Source organism: Schistocerca americana, chromosome 3 (assembly GCF_021461395.2).
Source record: "Schistocerca americana isolate TAMUIC-IGC-003095 chromosome 3, iqSchAmer2.1, whole genome shotgun sequence".
NCBI classification, from domain to species: Eukaryota; Metazoa; Arthropoda; class Insecta; order Orthoptera; family Acrididae; genus Schistocerca; species Schistocerca americana.
The window spans coordinates 461,495,484-461,514,471 of NC_060121.1; positions in this window are offsets into that span (position 1 = coordinate 461,495,484).

The following is an 18,988-nucleotide window of genomic DNA, read 5'->3' on the forward strand; positions in this document are numbered from 1 at the left end:
TCCAAAGATTGCACCTTGTCATTTAATCTTACGTAACAGAACAGTGGGGCAATCGTTCGATTTGTTGCATTTGCTAAAGGCTGTTTCACTAATTACTGAAATGGGACTACCAGAGTCAAGTACTGCCGTAAATTTTATGTCATTTACTGTAATGTGGATTACAGGATATGCAATGTTGTTATGTTGTATGTCGTGTTCCTGGAGTAAGATATCCCTAATGTCTTCCATATTTACGTAATTACTAGCTACGGCAGCTGCGTCGCCAGTTTCATAAGTACGTTTTGTGACTGCCAGCGGTATGAGTCATTGCCTATTGTGTCTTCGTTGGCGCGCGCCGTTATTGGGATTTGGAGACCTAACTCCTACAAATTCACCTTGTCGTGAGGGCCCTGCCATGTTTGAATCCCGCCAGTTCTGATGCAATTCAGCTCTGTCGTTACGATCATATCGTCTGTCGTCATGTCGGTAGATTCCATAGTTTCTTTCTTGTCTGTCACATGGTGGAGAATTTCTCCCTGAATCGTAACTGCGCGCTGGACCGTTGCGTCTAAAGTTATTCTGTCTCCCTTGATAATAATTATTTTAGTTCCCACATTGTCTGTTTCTCCGATTGTCTCTGTGATAGTTACTACCGCGGAGAGGTGATCTTTCCCTGTAATTATTACTACTCTGCCAACGGTTGTCATACGGGTGGTGTCTTTTTTGATCATGATTTGTGTTGTGAGAATAGCCTTGTAGTGTCCAGTTATTATTTCTTTCATCGCGGAATTGCGACAGATGTGACCTGTAATTGTTGTGTTCCTGTTTTCGCGTTCCGCGATTGTCAGTGTCAATTTCTAATTCTTGTAAGAGTCCCTGAAAAGCTTCAATGTCGTCTTTGCAACGTCCAGCCAAAATAATATGTCGTAATTTGATTAAGCAAATGTGAATGAGTTCTGAGGGGCTGTATGAGTTTGACAGGTACTGATTCTTGTGCAACATGTCTTCAAAATATTTCACAAGACTGGAGAATTCAGGTTGTTCGAAATGTTTCATCATTATGATGCTATATTTTCCTCGGTCTTGTGTAGCTTGAGACCAATATGCTGAGAAGAAGGCATGATAAAATTCTTCTTCACTGTGGCAATCGTGAATGACCGATCGCATTCTCACAGCTGGTTCATTCTCTGAATAGCCACACATAAATTCTAATCTGTGCTCTAATGACCAGTTGGGAGGAAAACAATGAGAGAATTGATGAAGCCACGCTTGTGGATGGATGTCGTTGCCGGAATTCTTAAATGTTTTGAATTTACGTGTAGTAATAAACAGCTTATAGTCAAAATCATCATGTCGGCGAGTCGCATATCGGTCATTGTTACTTCGTTTCGGCGGTGTACCTTGCCAATTTCTTTCATAATTTCGGAGGTACCCCGTGTTATTATTTTGTGGCTGTTCCGTATTTCTATATCCCTCTTCCCGTATTGGAGCGCGAGTGTCCTCTAAAATACGTAATTCTTGTACTACCTGTGTCAGCTGATCTTGTACTTCCCGGATTTCTCTTTGGTGTTGCGTATTAATTTGATTCTGATTTTGTTTGAATTTCCTGATTTGTTCGCACTGTTCTGTGTCATTAAAGACTACCGGTTTTGTGTCATTCAGATTATCATCTACCTTCGTAGATAAATTATTTAGCTGATCCGAAAGTTCAACTACTTTCTGTGATAATGAACTAATTTCCTCCATGTGTCTTTCTGAACCAATTTTCAGAGTATCTACTATGTCCTTTAAGTTTTCCTGAGTTTTTGCAAGTTGTATAACCGAATCGGTAGATGCAACTGAGTCAATTTTAGCTTGCAAGGTCTCATGATTTTCATGAACAATAGTTTGCAGTTCTTTTATGGTTGCTTCGTGATTCTGTAATGCATTTTCACGCCGCGAAAAAATAGGTTGAAAATGCTCACAAATTTGTGTTTTTACGTCATTACAGACTTTTTGACATTTCGATTCTATGTTATGTAACTCAGTAGTTAAATCTTCACGTGTTTGTTCAAGCGTGGTGTCTAAGTTCCGAAGATTTTGTTCCATTGTGTCTAACTTTTGAAGCTTTAACTGTGTTTGTCTCTGATTTTGTTCCAGTTGTTGCATTAATCGCAATAATAATGTATTAGTGTCTAGAATCTGTTTCTCTATGCTTTTTGGCAGTGCATTTTCACCGGCAACATTCACATTTTGACATGCAGAAAATGTGTCTTGACTCATTTGAGAAAACGGTGAGAACCCAAAACCTGAGTCTACAGTATTTGCAATATTGTGTTCTGTCATTCCCGACTCCTGAGGCGAGCTGTTGCCGACCGGTCGATCGATAATGCTTCCCTGTTCACTACCTGTTTCACTGTCTACGCCATTATTTGCCGCCTTCTCCATTTCCCTATGCACAGTTACCAAATTCCTACTTTGAATGTCTGTTTATTCATTACACAGTGGTGCTGGTAAGCTACGCTCGTCGTCACTATTATTTCTCAGTTTACTTTGGAGCCTAGTGTTACGTTTTTCACACACCATTATTATCACAATATTTCACACGATAACACACAAAAGCACAATTTGAAGAGCAAAAATAAGAAAACACATTAACATAGCACTGAAAATATCTAGTTAATTGCAAGCGCAGCTGCGAAAAACTCGGTGCAAATCTTCATGCATGCCACAACTGTTTTACTGTACAACAATGGAAGACTGCAACTACAAAGGAGATTCTCTCTACAATTACGCGCTTGCAATAAACAAAAGCTACACTAATTACACAAACTACAAGAAAAAATCAGAAGATTCCAGTGAGGTATCCTTGGCTAAGGGTCGACATATGAAACGTCCCCTTAGAAAAATTGTACAAGACTGTGTTTAAACTGACACACAATATTTTTAGCGCAACGCAATCTGATTTCCAAAAATCCCTACAAAAGAATGGCCCTGACTAACATTAACCTATACCTTTCATGAATCACTTACCTCACAAAAATTTCGTTACACGAACTACAGCAATACAGCGAGCACCACTACTGCCAGCTAAATGAAAGATTCAAACTACTGAAGGCACTAACTACTGATAGTCATAGTTAGCAAATGAAAGATTTTGATAGAGAACAAACAATGTATTTACCTTAATAGTGTTCAAAAGTCATAGTATATGTAGCAGTTCATGACATCCAGTCTTACAAATTTACTGTCTCTGTCCAGATCATCCGCTGTGAAAACTGCGCCATCTCACACCACACATCCACCACTGCTGGCGGCTCACCTCCAACTGCGCAACGCTACGCGCTGTTAACATCCAGCTGCCCAACACTACAATAGCGAACAACAATGCAAACCAGCCACAGACTGCACACAGCACAGCCAGTGATTTTCAGACAGAGCGCTACGTGGCGTTACCAATATAAAAACCTAAACAGCCGACTTACTGTGTGTTTGTGTGTGTGTGTGTGTGTGTGTGTGTGTGTGTGTGTGTGTGTGTGCGCGCGCGCACGCGTTGTTCTCATCTTTATATCATCACCATCGATGTGCAAGTGGCCGAATTGGCAGCAACTGGAAAAAAAGATTAAAATCTTCAGGAGCATAGTGCGCCGAAGGATTTTGGTACACTACTGGATGTGCAGCGACTGAGCTAACATGATGGAATAAATTTCGATAAAATAGTTTTGGAGACTGGTCTGCGTCATCTTAAATTACTAAAACAAATAAATTCCAACGTTTCGACCGACGTGCTGCGGTCCTCTTATGGCGGGTCAATTAAGAGCATCGCAGCTATTGGTCGAAGCGACGGTAGTTTAGCTGCTTTAATGGCTTCCAATGTGACGAGTTTATCCCAAAATTTATTTTATGCAAATGACACCGGCCGAGGAAGCCTCCGAACTTAGCCAAATGAGCTGAATGGGAGATTATCAAATCAGATTCGTCATTTCGCTGCCTCTATCGTGCTGTGACGTCTCTCAATGACGCCACAATTGCCCAATAGCAGGAGATAGCACCCTTATATCTACACTCCTGGAAATGGAAAAAAGAACACATTGACACCGGTGTGTCAGACCCACCATACTTGCTCCGGACACTGCGAGAGGGCTGTACAAGCAATGATCACACGCACGGCACAGCGGACACACCAGGAACCGCGGTGTTGGCCGTCGAATGGCGCTAGCTGCGCAGCATTTGTGCACCGCCGCCGTCAGTGTCAGCCAGTTTGCCGTGGCATACGGAGCTCCATCGCAGTCTTTAACACTGGTAGCATGCCGCGACAGCGTGGACGTGAACCGTATGTGCAGTTGACGGACTTTGAGCGAGGGCGTATAGTAAGCATGCGGGAGGCCGGGTGGACGTACCGCCGAATTGCTCAACACGTGGGGCGTGAGGTCTCAACAGTACATCGATGTTGTCGCCAGTGGTCGGCGGAAGGTGCACGTGCCCGTCGACCTGGGACCGGACCGCAGCGACGCACGGATGCACGCCAAGACCGTAGCATCCTAAGCAGTGCCGTAGGGGACCGCACCGCCACTTCCCAGCAAATTAGGGACACTGTTGCTCCTGGGGTATCGGCGAGGACCATTCGCAACCGTCTCCATGCAGCTGGGCTACGGTCCCGCACACCGTTAGGCCGTCTTCCGCTCACGCCCCAACATCGTGCAGCCCGCCCCCGGTGGTGTCGCGACAGGCGTGAATGGAGGGACGAATGGAGACGTGTCGTCTTCAGCGATGAGAGTCGCTTCTGCCTTGGTGCCAATGATGGTCGTATGCGTGTTTGTCGCCGTGCAGGTGAGCGCCACAATCAGGACTGCATACGACCGAGGCACACAGGGCCAACACCCGGCATCATGGTGTGGGGAGCGATCTCCTACACTGGCCGTACACCACTGGTGATCGTCGAGGGGACACTGAATAGTGCACGGTACATCCAAACCGTCATCGAACCCATCGTTCTACCATTCCTAGACCGGCAAGGGAACTTGCTGTTCCAACAGGCAATGCACGTCCGCATGTATCCCGTGCCACCCAACGTGCTCTAGAAGGTGTAAGTCAACTACCCTGGCCAGCAAGATCTCCGGATCTGTCCCCCATTGAGCATGTTTGGGACTGGATGAAGCGTCGTCTCACGCGGTCTGCACGTCCAGCACGAACGCTGGTCCAACTGAGGCGCCAGGTGGAAATGGCATGGCAAGCCGTTCCACAGGACTACATCCAGCATCTCTACGATCGTCTCCATGGGAGAATAGCAGCCTGCATTGCTGCGAAAGGTGGATATACACTGTACTAGTGCCGACATTGTGCATGATCTGTTGCCTGTGTCTATGTGCCTGTGGTTCTGTCAGTGTGATCATGTGATGTATCTGACCCCAGGAATGTGTCAATAAAGTTTCCCCTTCCTGGGACAATGAATTCACGGTGTTCTTATTTCAATTTCCAAGAGTGTATCTACAGGGGCAGGGGGATGAGTCTGCTTTCTAAAGTCGATAGCTGTAAAAAAAAAAAATAGAAGTTTTCAAGGTGTATTCGTTAGCGGGTCTCAGGCCATATCTTTTTTAACAGGAAACCGACACTCAATAGTCATTTCGAGAGCCTTTTCGTATGCCCAAGACAGACCAAGCTTTTGAGATGAACTATGAACTACGTCAGTTAATCAGTTATATACTTGAAAATACAGAACCCTGAAAGATAGTGAGATGGTAGGGTGCATGCACATGGGAACGTGCTGGTTTTTAACATTGACATGTAAGTTTATTAATAATAACAATGAGATCATTCCATTTCACTACAAGAGCCAGTTTACAATCGCCAAAGAATATGAGAGATTAATAGCCAGATACATGTTTAAAACAATTATGGCGATAAGACAAATAAATTTTTACCTTTATATGTCACGGAAGACATACAGATCAGTGGCAACTATTTCTCCTTTTAAAACGAATCTTTAAAAAGAACAACTCCTTAAGAACACGAATTATAAAACGCGCATGAATTGCCTTTACGTATACTGGGTGTCCCTTCTAAGCATCGTCAACCGCGCTTACTCTCGTGTTTCTTAAGCATCTGAAATTTGATTTTCTCATTGTGTAGTCCAACATATTTTGCTCATCGCCTGTTTCATGTGGCGTCCAGTGTGGACGGAAAGCGTTGGTTTGTTTTTCGTTAAGAACAAAACAATTTTTAAAGCCTATTCAACAGATGAGTCCCAAATTATGGATACGTAAAAACAGGGATACTAAAAGAAAGAAGAGTATTGCGGTAGCAGTCAGCGCAGGCCAAGGCTATGCTGTCTGAACCGTGAATTTACTTTCTAAACCTTTTCTTAAGAATTTAGAATTTGCTTTATTTACTAGCAATTCATCAAGAACATTAACACATTTAATCACACTATGTGAACGTGGAAGTTGCCAGTGGGTAACTAATGAAAACAAATTAAATTTCTTTCAACAAATGGAAATTTTATTCCTGAAAGTCGTTTTTTTAGAAACAGATTTAAAATTGTAATCAGAATGCACCCTATAAATATCAAGCTACAATTTATTCAGAGGCAGAAAGAACAAATTTTTGACTATATGAGCTTTCGGGCTGAGAACCTTGCCACTCGCTTTTCACACGGCCGTAGTCACGACCGCTCACAACAACCTCTGAAAGACTACACTAGTGCAAATCTGCAACACACCAGATTACTGTAAACTAAAAATTTTAACAACTCACACAAGCACATAAACTATGCACCCCATAGGAGGGATGGAAATTGTACAAAACACTAACATCAAAAGATTAACTTGCCACCGAAGGTGCAACTTGATTTAAAAAAAAAAGTCTTATGGTGAAAGGGTGGCAACTTTATATACTGAAATGGCCATTTAATGCCGGCTGGGGTGGCCGAGCGGTTTTAGGAACCACGTGACCGCTACGGTCGCAGGTTCCAATCCTGCCTCGGGTATGGGTGTGTGTGATGTCCTTAAGTTAGTTAGGTTTAAGTAGTTCTAACTTCTAGGGGGCTGATGACCTCAGAAGTTAAGTCCCATAGCGCTCAGAGCCATTTGAACCATTGACCATTTAAATAATAACCCATGAAATGCAGTCTTACATAAAATATACAAGGTTAGCCAAACATGCTCTATATTACACATATACCGCTTCTCAAGTTGATAGGCAAGATAAAAACAGATTTCAGGAATTCGGCCGTTACACTTCAAGCAATAAATTCGTTAACACCAATCCGACAAACATGACAGAGGCAGCTAATAACGTACAGCAGACCGACAGACAGACACTAACTGCCTAACAAATGCGGACGGGAGACAGAAGAGCAAGCTGGGGACGAGAGACTGACCAAGAAAACAAGTACAATTTAAGAAATAAATGAAACAATATATCACGAATTACTTAACTTCTAATAAACTGCGATGTCTGGCGAAGACCTGGCGCAGCACCCCGAAAACGCTCTCCCGAACCGTCCGCTGCCAGCCGCTTCAACGGACGCAGGAAGACGCACCGATCTCCCGTCTCACGGCGTCGCAGCTCGCACCGGCCAGACCGATGTCGTGGGTTGACTTCTGTTGCTCTCGTGTGGACCATGAAGACACTACCCCTCGCTATACGGCGCGGCCCACTGGACTGACGTGGCGACCTCACATGCGCCGACGCTCAAGACGGACAAGTCATCTTGTGTCCCGGTGCGCGACCGACCGACCGATTCAATGACCATTGCCTGAACAACTCGAGCAAACCAGCGGCCTAACACAGACTAGCACTCTGGACGACAGACAGACACGGACTGCCCCACACTGACTCGGCTGACCAACTGACCAGACTCGCCCAGTAGCGAGTTTTTTTTCTTTATTGTTATTTTCATACCTGCACAATCAGATAGGCTGTCAGCGGCATGCTATGCCGCTCTTCAGCCATACAGTTGACAACGACAGAACACAGAATGGAGATCCAGAATGAAAATAGTGATGGGCAAAAAATAATGGTCACAGAAATACAAAAAGCACAGAGCCGTTCACACTCGACGATAACGACACTGAAAACATGTTGACAAGGCGCACATAACACTGATGAATCCGACGGCACAAGTGAACGCATGAGCGTGACGGCGGACACTAAAAACACAAAACGACGGCACATACACGCGAAAACTGATGGCTATGATCTCGCGCGCGAAAGTCCACAGATCGTGTACGAGCCCGGGGACCTGCCAAGAGGGGAAGAAGGGGGAGTGGGGGGGGGAGACGGAGGTAAAAGGTGGAGGAAGGGCTGGAGGAGAAGCCCAGGGGAGAAGCGGGGAGAAAGGGTGGAGGGAGGGGGGGGAGGGAGGGGGACAGAAAGGAGGGAGGGTGCCCAAAGGAACAAACACAGGAAGGGGGAGGGAGGATCAAAGTTGGTAGGAGGGGTAGATGGACAGGAGGACATCATCAGGGAGGGGGAGCTGGCGGAAGCCACCTTGGGAGAGGGTAAGGAGGGTGGAGCGATGGAGACCGGGTGGGACGTGGAAATACAGGTGTGGCAGTGGGCGGGGGTGGGAGAGGATGGGTGAGACAAGCGGGTGAGGAGGATCGAGTTTACGGGAGGTGTACAGTATCCATATCCTTTCAAGGAAAAGGAGGAGGTGGGGGAATGGAATGAAGTCGTACAGGGTCCACGTGAGGGAGGTGACACGGATGCAATAGGTGAGGCGGAGAGCATGGCGTTCAAGGATCTGAAGGGATTTATAAGAGGTAGGGGGGGGGGGCGGAGATCCAGGCCAGATGGGCGTAACAAAGGATAGGGCGGATGAGGGATTCATAAGTGTGGAGTATGGTGGAGGGGTCCAGACCCTACTTACGGCCGGAAAGGAGCTTGAGGAGACAGAGTGGGGAGCGTGCCTTGGCTTGGATTGTCCGGAGTTGGGGAGTCCAGGAGAGGAAAGGTTGAGGGTGACGCCAAGGTACTTAACGGTGGGGATGAGGGCGATAGTACGGCCATAGACGTTTAGATAGAAATCGAGGAGGCGGAAGGAAGAGGTGGTTTTGCCTACAATGATTGCCTGGATTTTTGAGGGATTGACCTTGAGCAACCACTGGTTGCACCAAGCGGTGAACTGGTCAAGATGGAATTGGAGAAGGTGTGGGAGCGCTGCAGGGTGGGGGCAAGCGCGAGGGAGGTGGTGTCATCGGCAAACTGGAGAAGGTGGATGGGGGGTGACGGCGGCTGCATGTCCGCCGTATACAAAAGGTACAGAAGGGGGGAGAGGATGGAGCCTTGGGGCACACCGGCAGAGGGAAAAAAAGTGTAGGAATCCGTGTTATGGATCGTGACATAGGAAGGACGGTGGGAGAGAAAGGAGCCGATCAGACGGACATAGTTAATGGGAAGGGCGAAGGTTTGGAGCTTGAAGAGGAGACCGGAATGCCATACGTGGTCATAGGCACGTTCAAGGTCCAGCGAGAGGAAGATTGCGGAGCGACGGGAATTAAGCTGCTCGGAAAGGAGATGAGTGAGGTGAAGGAGAAGGTCATCGGAAGAGAAGGACGGCCGAAAGCCACACTGGGTAACGGGAAGGAGGTGGTGCTGGTGGAGATGCTGGTGGATGTGTCGGGTGAGGATGGATTCCAGGACCTTGCTGAAGACCGAGGTACGGCTGACGGGACGGTAGGAGGAGATGGCGGACGGCGGTTTACCACATTTAAGGAACATCAGGATACGAGAGGTTTTCCACAGGTCGGGGTAGTAGCCAGTTGACAGGACTACATTGTAGAGCCTGGCCGGGCTGGAGAGGAAAGAGACAGGAGCTTCACGAAGGTGGCGGTAGGTGTCACGATCGTGACCAGGTGTGGTGTAGCGTTTTGTGCGGTGTGTGGCAATGAGATCCTGTGTAGTGACCAGTAGCGAGCTCATAGCGCCCCTTAAATGCACGTGAACAGGCTACCTTTCCCCTTTCCCACCAGAGGGAGACACCAAAGCTGCGATTGCCACAGCGGCGCCACCGCCAGAAACGGAGGGCGACTGCTTCACACTACACGCTGCGGTGTGCTTTTCAAAACAGCAAATTTACCACAGCCTATTGTCGCTGATGGAGTACAGTTATTCATCATGTCTCACTGTATCTGCTATTACGTACCCAAAAAACGAGTGTCGCACTTACCAATCTGGAACCGCCCTATGGAATGGACACAGAAAATTCTGCTCTAAAAATAATTTTCTTTGTAACAGGAAACAAATCGACGCTTTTCAACGACACTGGGCGTCCTGTGATAGATGTAATGAGCGGTATTTGTTTGGGCGCTTTGCAAAATCTTAGTTGCAAATATCAGCCTAAGGCCATACAAAATGCGTCGGACACACTAACGAGAGACACACTGTATTCAACGACCTTCCATGTAATATTTGCGTGTAGAGCAAACAAAATACATAAAGACCATTATATCGAGACAACTTTAATCTGAATAATGTCTTTTAAAAGTGTCACAAGACTAATAATATATGCAATGTTCATTTTAAATGGTTCAAATGGCTCTGAGCACTATGGGACTTAACTGCTGTGGTCATCAGTCCCCTAGAACTTAGAACTACTTAAACCTAACTAACCTAAGGACGTCACACACATCCATGCCCGAGGCAGGATTCGAACCTGCGACCGTAGCGGTCACGCAGTTCCAGACTGTAGCGCCTAGAAACGCACGGCCACTCCGGCCGGCGTTCATTTTAAAAACAAGGAAGCATCTCCACATTTTTAGTCCTGCATGAAAACCTCTCAACTTGCAGTAAATACACTAAACTACACCGTTTTGATAACATACTACTTTATTCTAGGAAACAAATGCATACTGGACCAACGCCTCAGTCATGGCCGGGGAGTACAATTACATAGACTATATGTCTGTCTAATAACTTCACTCACAGTACGATAGGCAATAAATTATAGTACCATCCACACTGCTGTGTTTTCCCAGAGCAGTAACTAGAAAACTACATTAAAAAGCGTTTATCAATAATGGACATGACTGTTGGGCATTGTAAACTGGCAAAAACATCCCCCTCCGCCGGTACTTGTAGGCTGTTTATCCACTTCCAAATACACATCTATCCTTATTAGAATGTGACATGCGTAAATTGCACCGGCGCAGCGTCCTCTATAACAAGCAATAAGACAGCGAGTGAGAAGGCATGCAGTTGTCGTGTGTCACTCGCTGAGTGACTACGGCCGCATGTCCACGGCGCTTATTGGTCGCCCTTCCTGCACTGTCGTACACAGCTGACTGCCCGCTAGCGTTCAATTTTTCCTTGGATAAAAAGATTCTTTAGCCATGAAACAGTTTACAGCGGCACAGTCTGAACTCAAAAACCAGAGTCGTTGGAAAACGACTGCCACCTCCCTCCAACAGCCACCCTCTTCAGCAACTGACGCCTGCAGTGACAGGAAGGACACCTGGGAGCAAAGTTAAAACATTTTTCCAAAACTTAGGTACAGCAGAGCACGTTCTAGACGGAGTAGCGCTAACTGACTGATGACCTAAGATGTAAAGTCCCGTAGTGCTCAGAGCCATTAGACGCTAACTAAAGGAAGAAGAAGATGAGTAGCCGTGTAACTTACACCAGGTGACCCTCCTAAGAGACGTCATGTGCTGTTTCGGTAGGTATCTGCGATTTTGTTTTTGCAACGTGTAACTGGAGGGAGCCAAAACAAATATTGATTAACACGTCGTTCAGGTGACGCCAGCATCGATGGGAACTATCGGATTTTTTCCATTACAATCAAAATTCTCGAAGCGGAATTTTATATGCTCTTTCGATGGAGGGTTGCTAAATTATTCCTGAGCGATATTCGTTTCGTAGTTTCGTATCAGAGAACAAAACACGAGAAGCAGCCTGTACCGTAGCAGCGACTGAGCATCGGCTGCTACATGAAACTGGCAATCAGCGTGGGTCAAATGTTCAAAGTGTGTGAATTCCTAAGGGACCAAACTGCTGAGGTCATCGGTCCCTATACTTACACACTACTTAAACTAACTTCTGCTAAGAACAACACACACACTAATGCCCGAGGGAGGACTCTAACCTCCGGCGGGAGGAGCGTGGATAACTGCGGCACGGTAGTCGTTACTGCAGTACTTTATTTACCTTTTTTGAATGTTCGTATATACACGTGTCGAAAGAATGAATATCGCACTAGACTAATTTGGGATCGCTCTAACGAATGGGCATGTAAACTTCTTATTCGTAAATCATTTTATTTCTTATATAAGAACGTAGGATTCCGCGGCCGGTGTCATAGTCATTAAAATTGTTGTTGGTATTATGCCACGTCATTGCTAAAAACTCACAACAATAATAAATTAAAACCGACCTTTTGGCCGAATTGCAACGGCCTTACACAGGGCACGACTGGTTTTGCGTAAGGATGGGTGCTTCTATTTGTTGCAGACTATCGGAGATGGCAATGAGTTCCCCGCTCTCCCCTGTAGCTACGGACATCTTCATGGAAGTCTTTGAGCAAACGTCCCTAGCTTCTCCTCCGTTACGTCCCAGTTGTTGGCTACTATATGTGGACGACACATTCGTTATCTGTCCTCACGGTGAAGTGGAATTGGGAAACTTCCTCCAGCACTTAAATAGCCTGCATAAAAATATAAAGTTCGTACTTCAGACTGAAAACAATGGTACCTGGCTATTTCTGGATGTGGAAGTATAGAGAGCTGCCGAAGGTAAACTAGAAAACAAAGTGTACCGCAAACCAACGAACACTAATCGGTACCTGCACGTGGAGAGCCACCATCACCCAGCTCAAAAGTATTCTCTTCTGCATACGTATCTGCCCGAACCTACCGGATAAGCGATGTAAATAACATCAAAGAAGAATTAAAGGAGCTAGAACACACGTTTCGTGCCAACGGCTATGATGACAACATCATAAGAAAGGTAACTAAAACCAAAGGGAGCAGAGCACGAGAAGAAGGCAAAGAAGAGAATTTTCCACAGGTACACCTACCATAAGCAAAAGGCGTCAGTGAACGGCTAGGCAACGCCCTCCGCCGACGAGGTTCGATTTTTCGAAAATCGCAGGATCCACGAAATGATAGGTTCCACCAAGGATGTAGTCAACAATCTTAACAGTGCAGCTGTTTACGAACTACGGTGTGAGTGCGGAGCTGCCTACATAGGAGAAACAGGGAGACCTGTCAGCATACGAGTTGCAGAAAACGAACACTATGTACAACGACATAATAAATCGGCGACTGCGGAACACCACCGTGGCTGTGGACAACCTATCAGGTTCCAGGAAGCCCGAGTACTGGCGAAAGAATCTTGGATGCGAGAACACAAAATACGGGAGGCGATCGAAATTACTAAGCAACCTGAGAACATCAACAGAGAAGATCACCACAAACTCCCGGCGTCCTGGCTGCCGGCCATCCCAGTCCAACGGGCCGCGAGCGGTCGCGGGCAGAAGCTACACGGGACCCGGACGTATCTGCACAAACAGCTGTAGAGCAACTATCAGTCCACTTCCCCGCACACCAGGAGGAAAACTTGCCGCCCAGAAGCCGAACGCTGATTGGCGGAAAGCTACCAATCGCTGACGACATGGACATCAACGAATAACCTCTTTCCTTCCATCTTCCCTTACGTCATGACTAACAAGTCATATAAGAGGGCCAATTAAAAGTTTAACAACAGTGACGTCAGACATCGATAGTCTGTAATAAATAGAGGCACCTATCCCCATGCAAAACCAGTCGTGCCCTGAGGAAGGCTGTTTCAATTCGGCCGAAACGTCGGTTTTCGTTTATTATTGTTGTTAGTTTTAGCAATGACGCGGCATAATACCCAGAAGAATTTTAGTCACCATTCTGTTTCTTAACGGGAAACGAACTGGCGCTTTCCGTCGACGATGGCATTCACGGAAAGACGTCATGAGCAGTATTTGTTTTTGCTGCCTCTAGCTACATACTGCTAAAATGAAATTGCAAATATGCCCCAAAACACGAGAAAATACGCGCCTGACGATTCTCTGAAGTGACACTCTGAATATGGCAGATCGGCGCATATTTCAGATGCATGTGAACCAAAATATCACTTCCTGAGCATGGGGTCCCGGGTTCGATTCCCGGCAGGGTTAGGGATTTTCCCCTGCCTATAGATGATTGGGTGTTGTTGTCTTCATCATCGTCATTCATCCCCATTACGGACGGAGGAAGGCAATGGCAAACCACCTAGGACTTTGCCTGGTACAGCGATGCGGGTCTCCCGCATCGTTGCCCTACGCTCTATGAAGGAGTATGGGACTTCATCATCATCGTGGACCAAAATATGACGTTCACCCCAGGTGGAGGCGTCGCGGGCACCCTTGCGAACTAGCGCCAGTGTCGGAGTCGCGTGTCGCACGCATGCGCACAGGGATGCAGCCGTCCCGGGCAGCGGCAGCGCTTGGCGAGGGTCGGTGGAGCGGCGCGGCAGGGGCTAGGGCTGTGAAGGGAAGGGAAGGGAAGGGTGGAGGGTGGAGAGGGCGCCGTGGCAGCCCAGTGCGCCGCCAGCGCTCTTCCCCGCCGCACGGTCCGGGGCCGCAGCCACAGGTGGTGTGTGCCCAGCTGCCAGCTGCCTGTGGTGAGCGAGGCGATGACCGGCGTGACGTGAGAGCCAGCGGCCGCCACACCACGCTCCGACACCGGGCGCCCAGACTTACTGCGCCCTTGCCGGTAGCCAGCTCACCGCAGCTGCAACAGGTACTGCCGTCTCCCACAACTTATTCTTCTCCTCGAACCATCATATACAAACTTTTTCCAAAGTAATTCCATATGTGGTTACAAGTGCACATAGCTGTAATGGCAACGGCTATGTCTGGACTCTGCAGGCTTGCTAACGTTCAACTGTCGTAAACAAACGGGCCAGGGTTCTGATTTTAAGCAAATCTACCGCCACTCATTTAGGCAGGAACAGCCGTATGCACAAAATTAAATTAAACTCCAGGGAGATGGAGCAACACTGAGTGGTAAGTTATGAAGTCTGACGCATAATTCAAGGTGTTCCGATGCAAATAATTTCCCCGCCTCTATCTTTTCTTTGCGGTGTCTGTTTTGGAAATAGGAGTTCTACAGTTTCATTCAGTTTTTTTATATATACTTTTACATAATTTGTTTTGAACTATTTTTGGGGTCACAGTCTCATTTTCAGCTGCTCATTCTTGTACCCAGCCGCACTATAGCCCTGAAACCTGGCATCTGTGGTCACAGAATAGAAACGAAATACGAACAAATATAATACAAAACCATGATTTTCAGTTATGTTCCTCTTTCCAAAACCGATACCTTATGAGCAACGGACGCGCAAATTTAATTCTCCTACGTAAATAGTGAAGATCACGATCGGTGCCGTGTGTTTTGTTCATTTTCTTATACAAAAAGACACGGTTTTCTCCTTACTGTTTGTAAGATTTTTTTCCATTCAATACGTCTAATAGTTTCCAACTATTATCAGCGTTCTAGCGTTGAGACGAACAGTCTCATGTCCAAAGCGAGTTATCATGAAATACTGGAAACAATCTTTTTAGGTACAAGACACATAATCCGTATTTCCATGCACAGTAGCTGTTTTCGCAGTTGTGGTTTACATAATTGGGGCAACGTGCGAGCCACTGCAGACGGTTCTTTATGTCAAATCATTCTGACAGCAAGCCTCATTGTCCTCAGAATCCTTACCTGGTGGAGTGCGAACTCACCAGGTGTATCTTGCTTCGAGAATTAATTAGGCTGGAGTAACTACATATTTCTTTCTTCTTTTTCTCACGCTTGTTGCAAAGTACATGATGTGTGGAGAGGCAACATGTGGATTCATCTTCAGAGACGCTAAAAGAGATTAATTACTTTAACTTAAGTTTGTCTACAAGCAGACGTCCACTAGCAACACAGTGCGACAGAATAAAATGGAGGATTCTCATATATACGAGATAATATTTTTAACCTATACATGTCGTCGGTGTAGTGCGATGGCATATTCTACTTCCGACAGTTAATGTTACACATAATGTAATGTTGTCGTATTACATGACCTTATTTTAAAGAAAAATTTATTTATTTAATAACAGTTGACGTACTCTAAACAATGACCTTAGTTGAGCTACTTCTGTCGGTAATAGTAATGAATGAGAATATTGCATGTGTTATAATTGTGAACGAAGCTACTGTTAGGCATATTTATGCAAGTCTCTCCTCGAGAAACGTGTCTTTCTCGAAGATGTACCACTTGAAATATTGTGGATGTACTAATGCAGACTTCTACTAAGGGGGAGATACGTGACTGAAATTCACCTGCGCACCGTGTACACCCGCAGCAATTTCCTACATTTACGTAATACGTCGTGCAACACATAGGTGCAACTGGTACTTAGGAAACTATATTTTCAAATACAAGTTAAATATACTACTACAACTGATAAAAACTGCGGTCATTCGTGTGAGAATACTGCAGGAGACTTGAGTAAGCTTCTGTTTAGAAGCTGTAGCATAAAAATATTTTCTGTATCTATCACGCTGTGATATTACACGAGGGAACAAAATAAAGCGGCTTTTAAAATAAACGCGAATGCCATAGTGGACTGCTGAAGAGAACCTTGAATTTACATAGTAGCAGACTGAAATCGGCAAATGATACTTAAATGATTATACTGAAATAGTTACAAAAAATATAGTGGAAAATTATTGACGGTATTCTCTTGTGCCTTTCCTGGATTTAATTTAAGTAACTGGACCGAATTTTAAGTGTGTTACGACTTCCTTTCTACTGTTGCATTAATAAGTTTATCGATTACTGAAATTGTAAAATATACATATTACGCAGTCAAATGAAAACGAGATATATGGAAAAAAGTAATTTGTGTATCATTTCAAAAGTAATCACCGTAGTTGTTAGTAAATTCATCTCACTATGTGGCAAGACGATCAGTGGCTTCGTAAAGCAATGGTGGCGGCTGCCTACGGAACCATACTGTACCCAGGAGTGCACCTCTTTGTCTGAGCTAAATGTCATTCTTCAGAGCTCCAAAAATACGGAAATCGCACGGGGAGAGATCGGGACTGTATGGAGGATGCTGGTGCACTTCCTACTGCAGCTTCTGCGGCGTAGTCGAAGGAACTTTTGTAACATGTGCGTGGACATTTTTTATCCTGCAACAGAAAGATGTCGTCCATCAACATTCCAGGGCTTTGGATTTGATGGCACTCTTAAATTTTTGCAGGGTGTCCATGAACCACTGTCCCTTAATTTTGGAGCCTTGTCCCAGAAAGTCAGTGAACAGAGGGCCCATTCAGTCAAAGAAAAAAGTCATCTTGAGTTTTGCGTACTTGGCGTGACTATTGTTTCGGGCACTCTCAAAAATTTGGCTGCGAAGCCCATACACCCCGACCTCCCTACGTGTGATTTCCATATTTTAGGAATCCTGAAAAAGACGGTTGTGGCCACCGATCTGCATCGAACGAAGAGGTGCACACGTGAGTACAAATACGGTTCTGTAGGCAATCGGAAACATTTTTCCGTGGAAGCTTCGACCACTTTGTCTCTCAGTGGGATAAATGTATTAACAGCTATGGCGATTACTTTTGAAATAAGAAATAGTTTACTTTTTTCATCTTCTGATTGACTCCATTAACCACATAGGTTGACCACACACATTTTTCCCAAAACAGATCGTTTCAGTATGCAGACCGTGAATCATTCACGATTAGGAAAGCGCCCCAAAATATTATTTTATTCACTAATGTGCAAGGCCTTAGCAAAGTCATGGACGCAGCGTAACAGAATGCTATTTATCGTGACTCTTTTGATGAGTATACCTATGAATGGTGGGATCGTTATTTCTCAGTCTGCTACAATGTACTACAAAATTGCTCCTAAGTCGCATTCTACGATAACAGGATTCCTTGAGTCGAGTGCAAAAGATATTTTTCTGAGTTTCAAGTACTGAAGCTAAAACTTCTGCTTTATTTGGGAAAATGGAGAGACGCTTTCATTTTAACCAAATTTTTATCTATAATTCAGGAAGCACAATGGTGCTCTTGTTGTACGACTCTGTTGCCCAGTTCTTCTGTATGAATCAACCTTTACGTGATCCAAAAGGATGTAAAAAGCCTCTATTTCATACCATGCTACAGACAGCCATTGAATATTTTCGCGTAATGATGTGGTGAAATATGTATTTATTGAATTTCAAAATTTGCTTGCGTCAGAATTTCGGATCTTTCGGACCTCATTCCTAACAGTTCGTAGCTTTCGGTGGCGAAACAAAAAAAAAAACCAAAAAAAAAAAAGCAAATAGTGTCTATACACCTGTAGGTACAAACGTTCCCAGTGTATATTAATAACTTGCAAGAAAACGTCTGTGGTCCTCTGAGGGTTTCCGCAAACAAACATTTTTGTGCAGGAGTTATAAAATTAGTCGGAAATGCAGGAAGCCTTACAAAGAGGCATCTGCGAAAAAAAGCTTAATAATTATTAAATAATCGGTCTATGGTGACTGTCTTCAGTATCTGCGAACAATTTTTCAGTCGTAGTAACATTGTTTGTACTCAGGTCCCGAAAATGGTCATCATAGACCTGAAATCAATTATCTATTAGGAATTATTGTGGAATAAAAATATAAAACCCTTTCATAGTAACACTGAATATTTGCTGAGACTATCTCGTAACCCATGAAAGAAAATATGATAATTTAACCATGCCATCACACAATCGCTAGACTGCTTCTTCAAAGCTGTTCGTCAACATGGAACCCTAAGTAAGTTATTTCAGGTAAGGAGTAAATTCAAATATATTGTATGCGATCGTCTTACAAATTCTCAGCGGTCTAATTAGATGCGCTTCAAGATGGGAGCTACGCAAATAGACTTGGTTTGAGATAAAATTTACATATGCGCCATGTTCACAGCACAACACACCGTACGGAGGGTTGTCGATTAAAAATATAACTGCCGATAACGCGAACACCGCATTGAAAGGGTATTCTTCATTATCA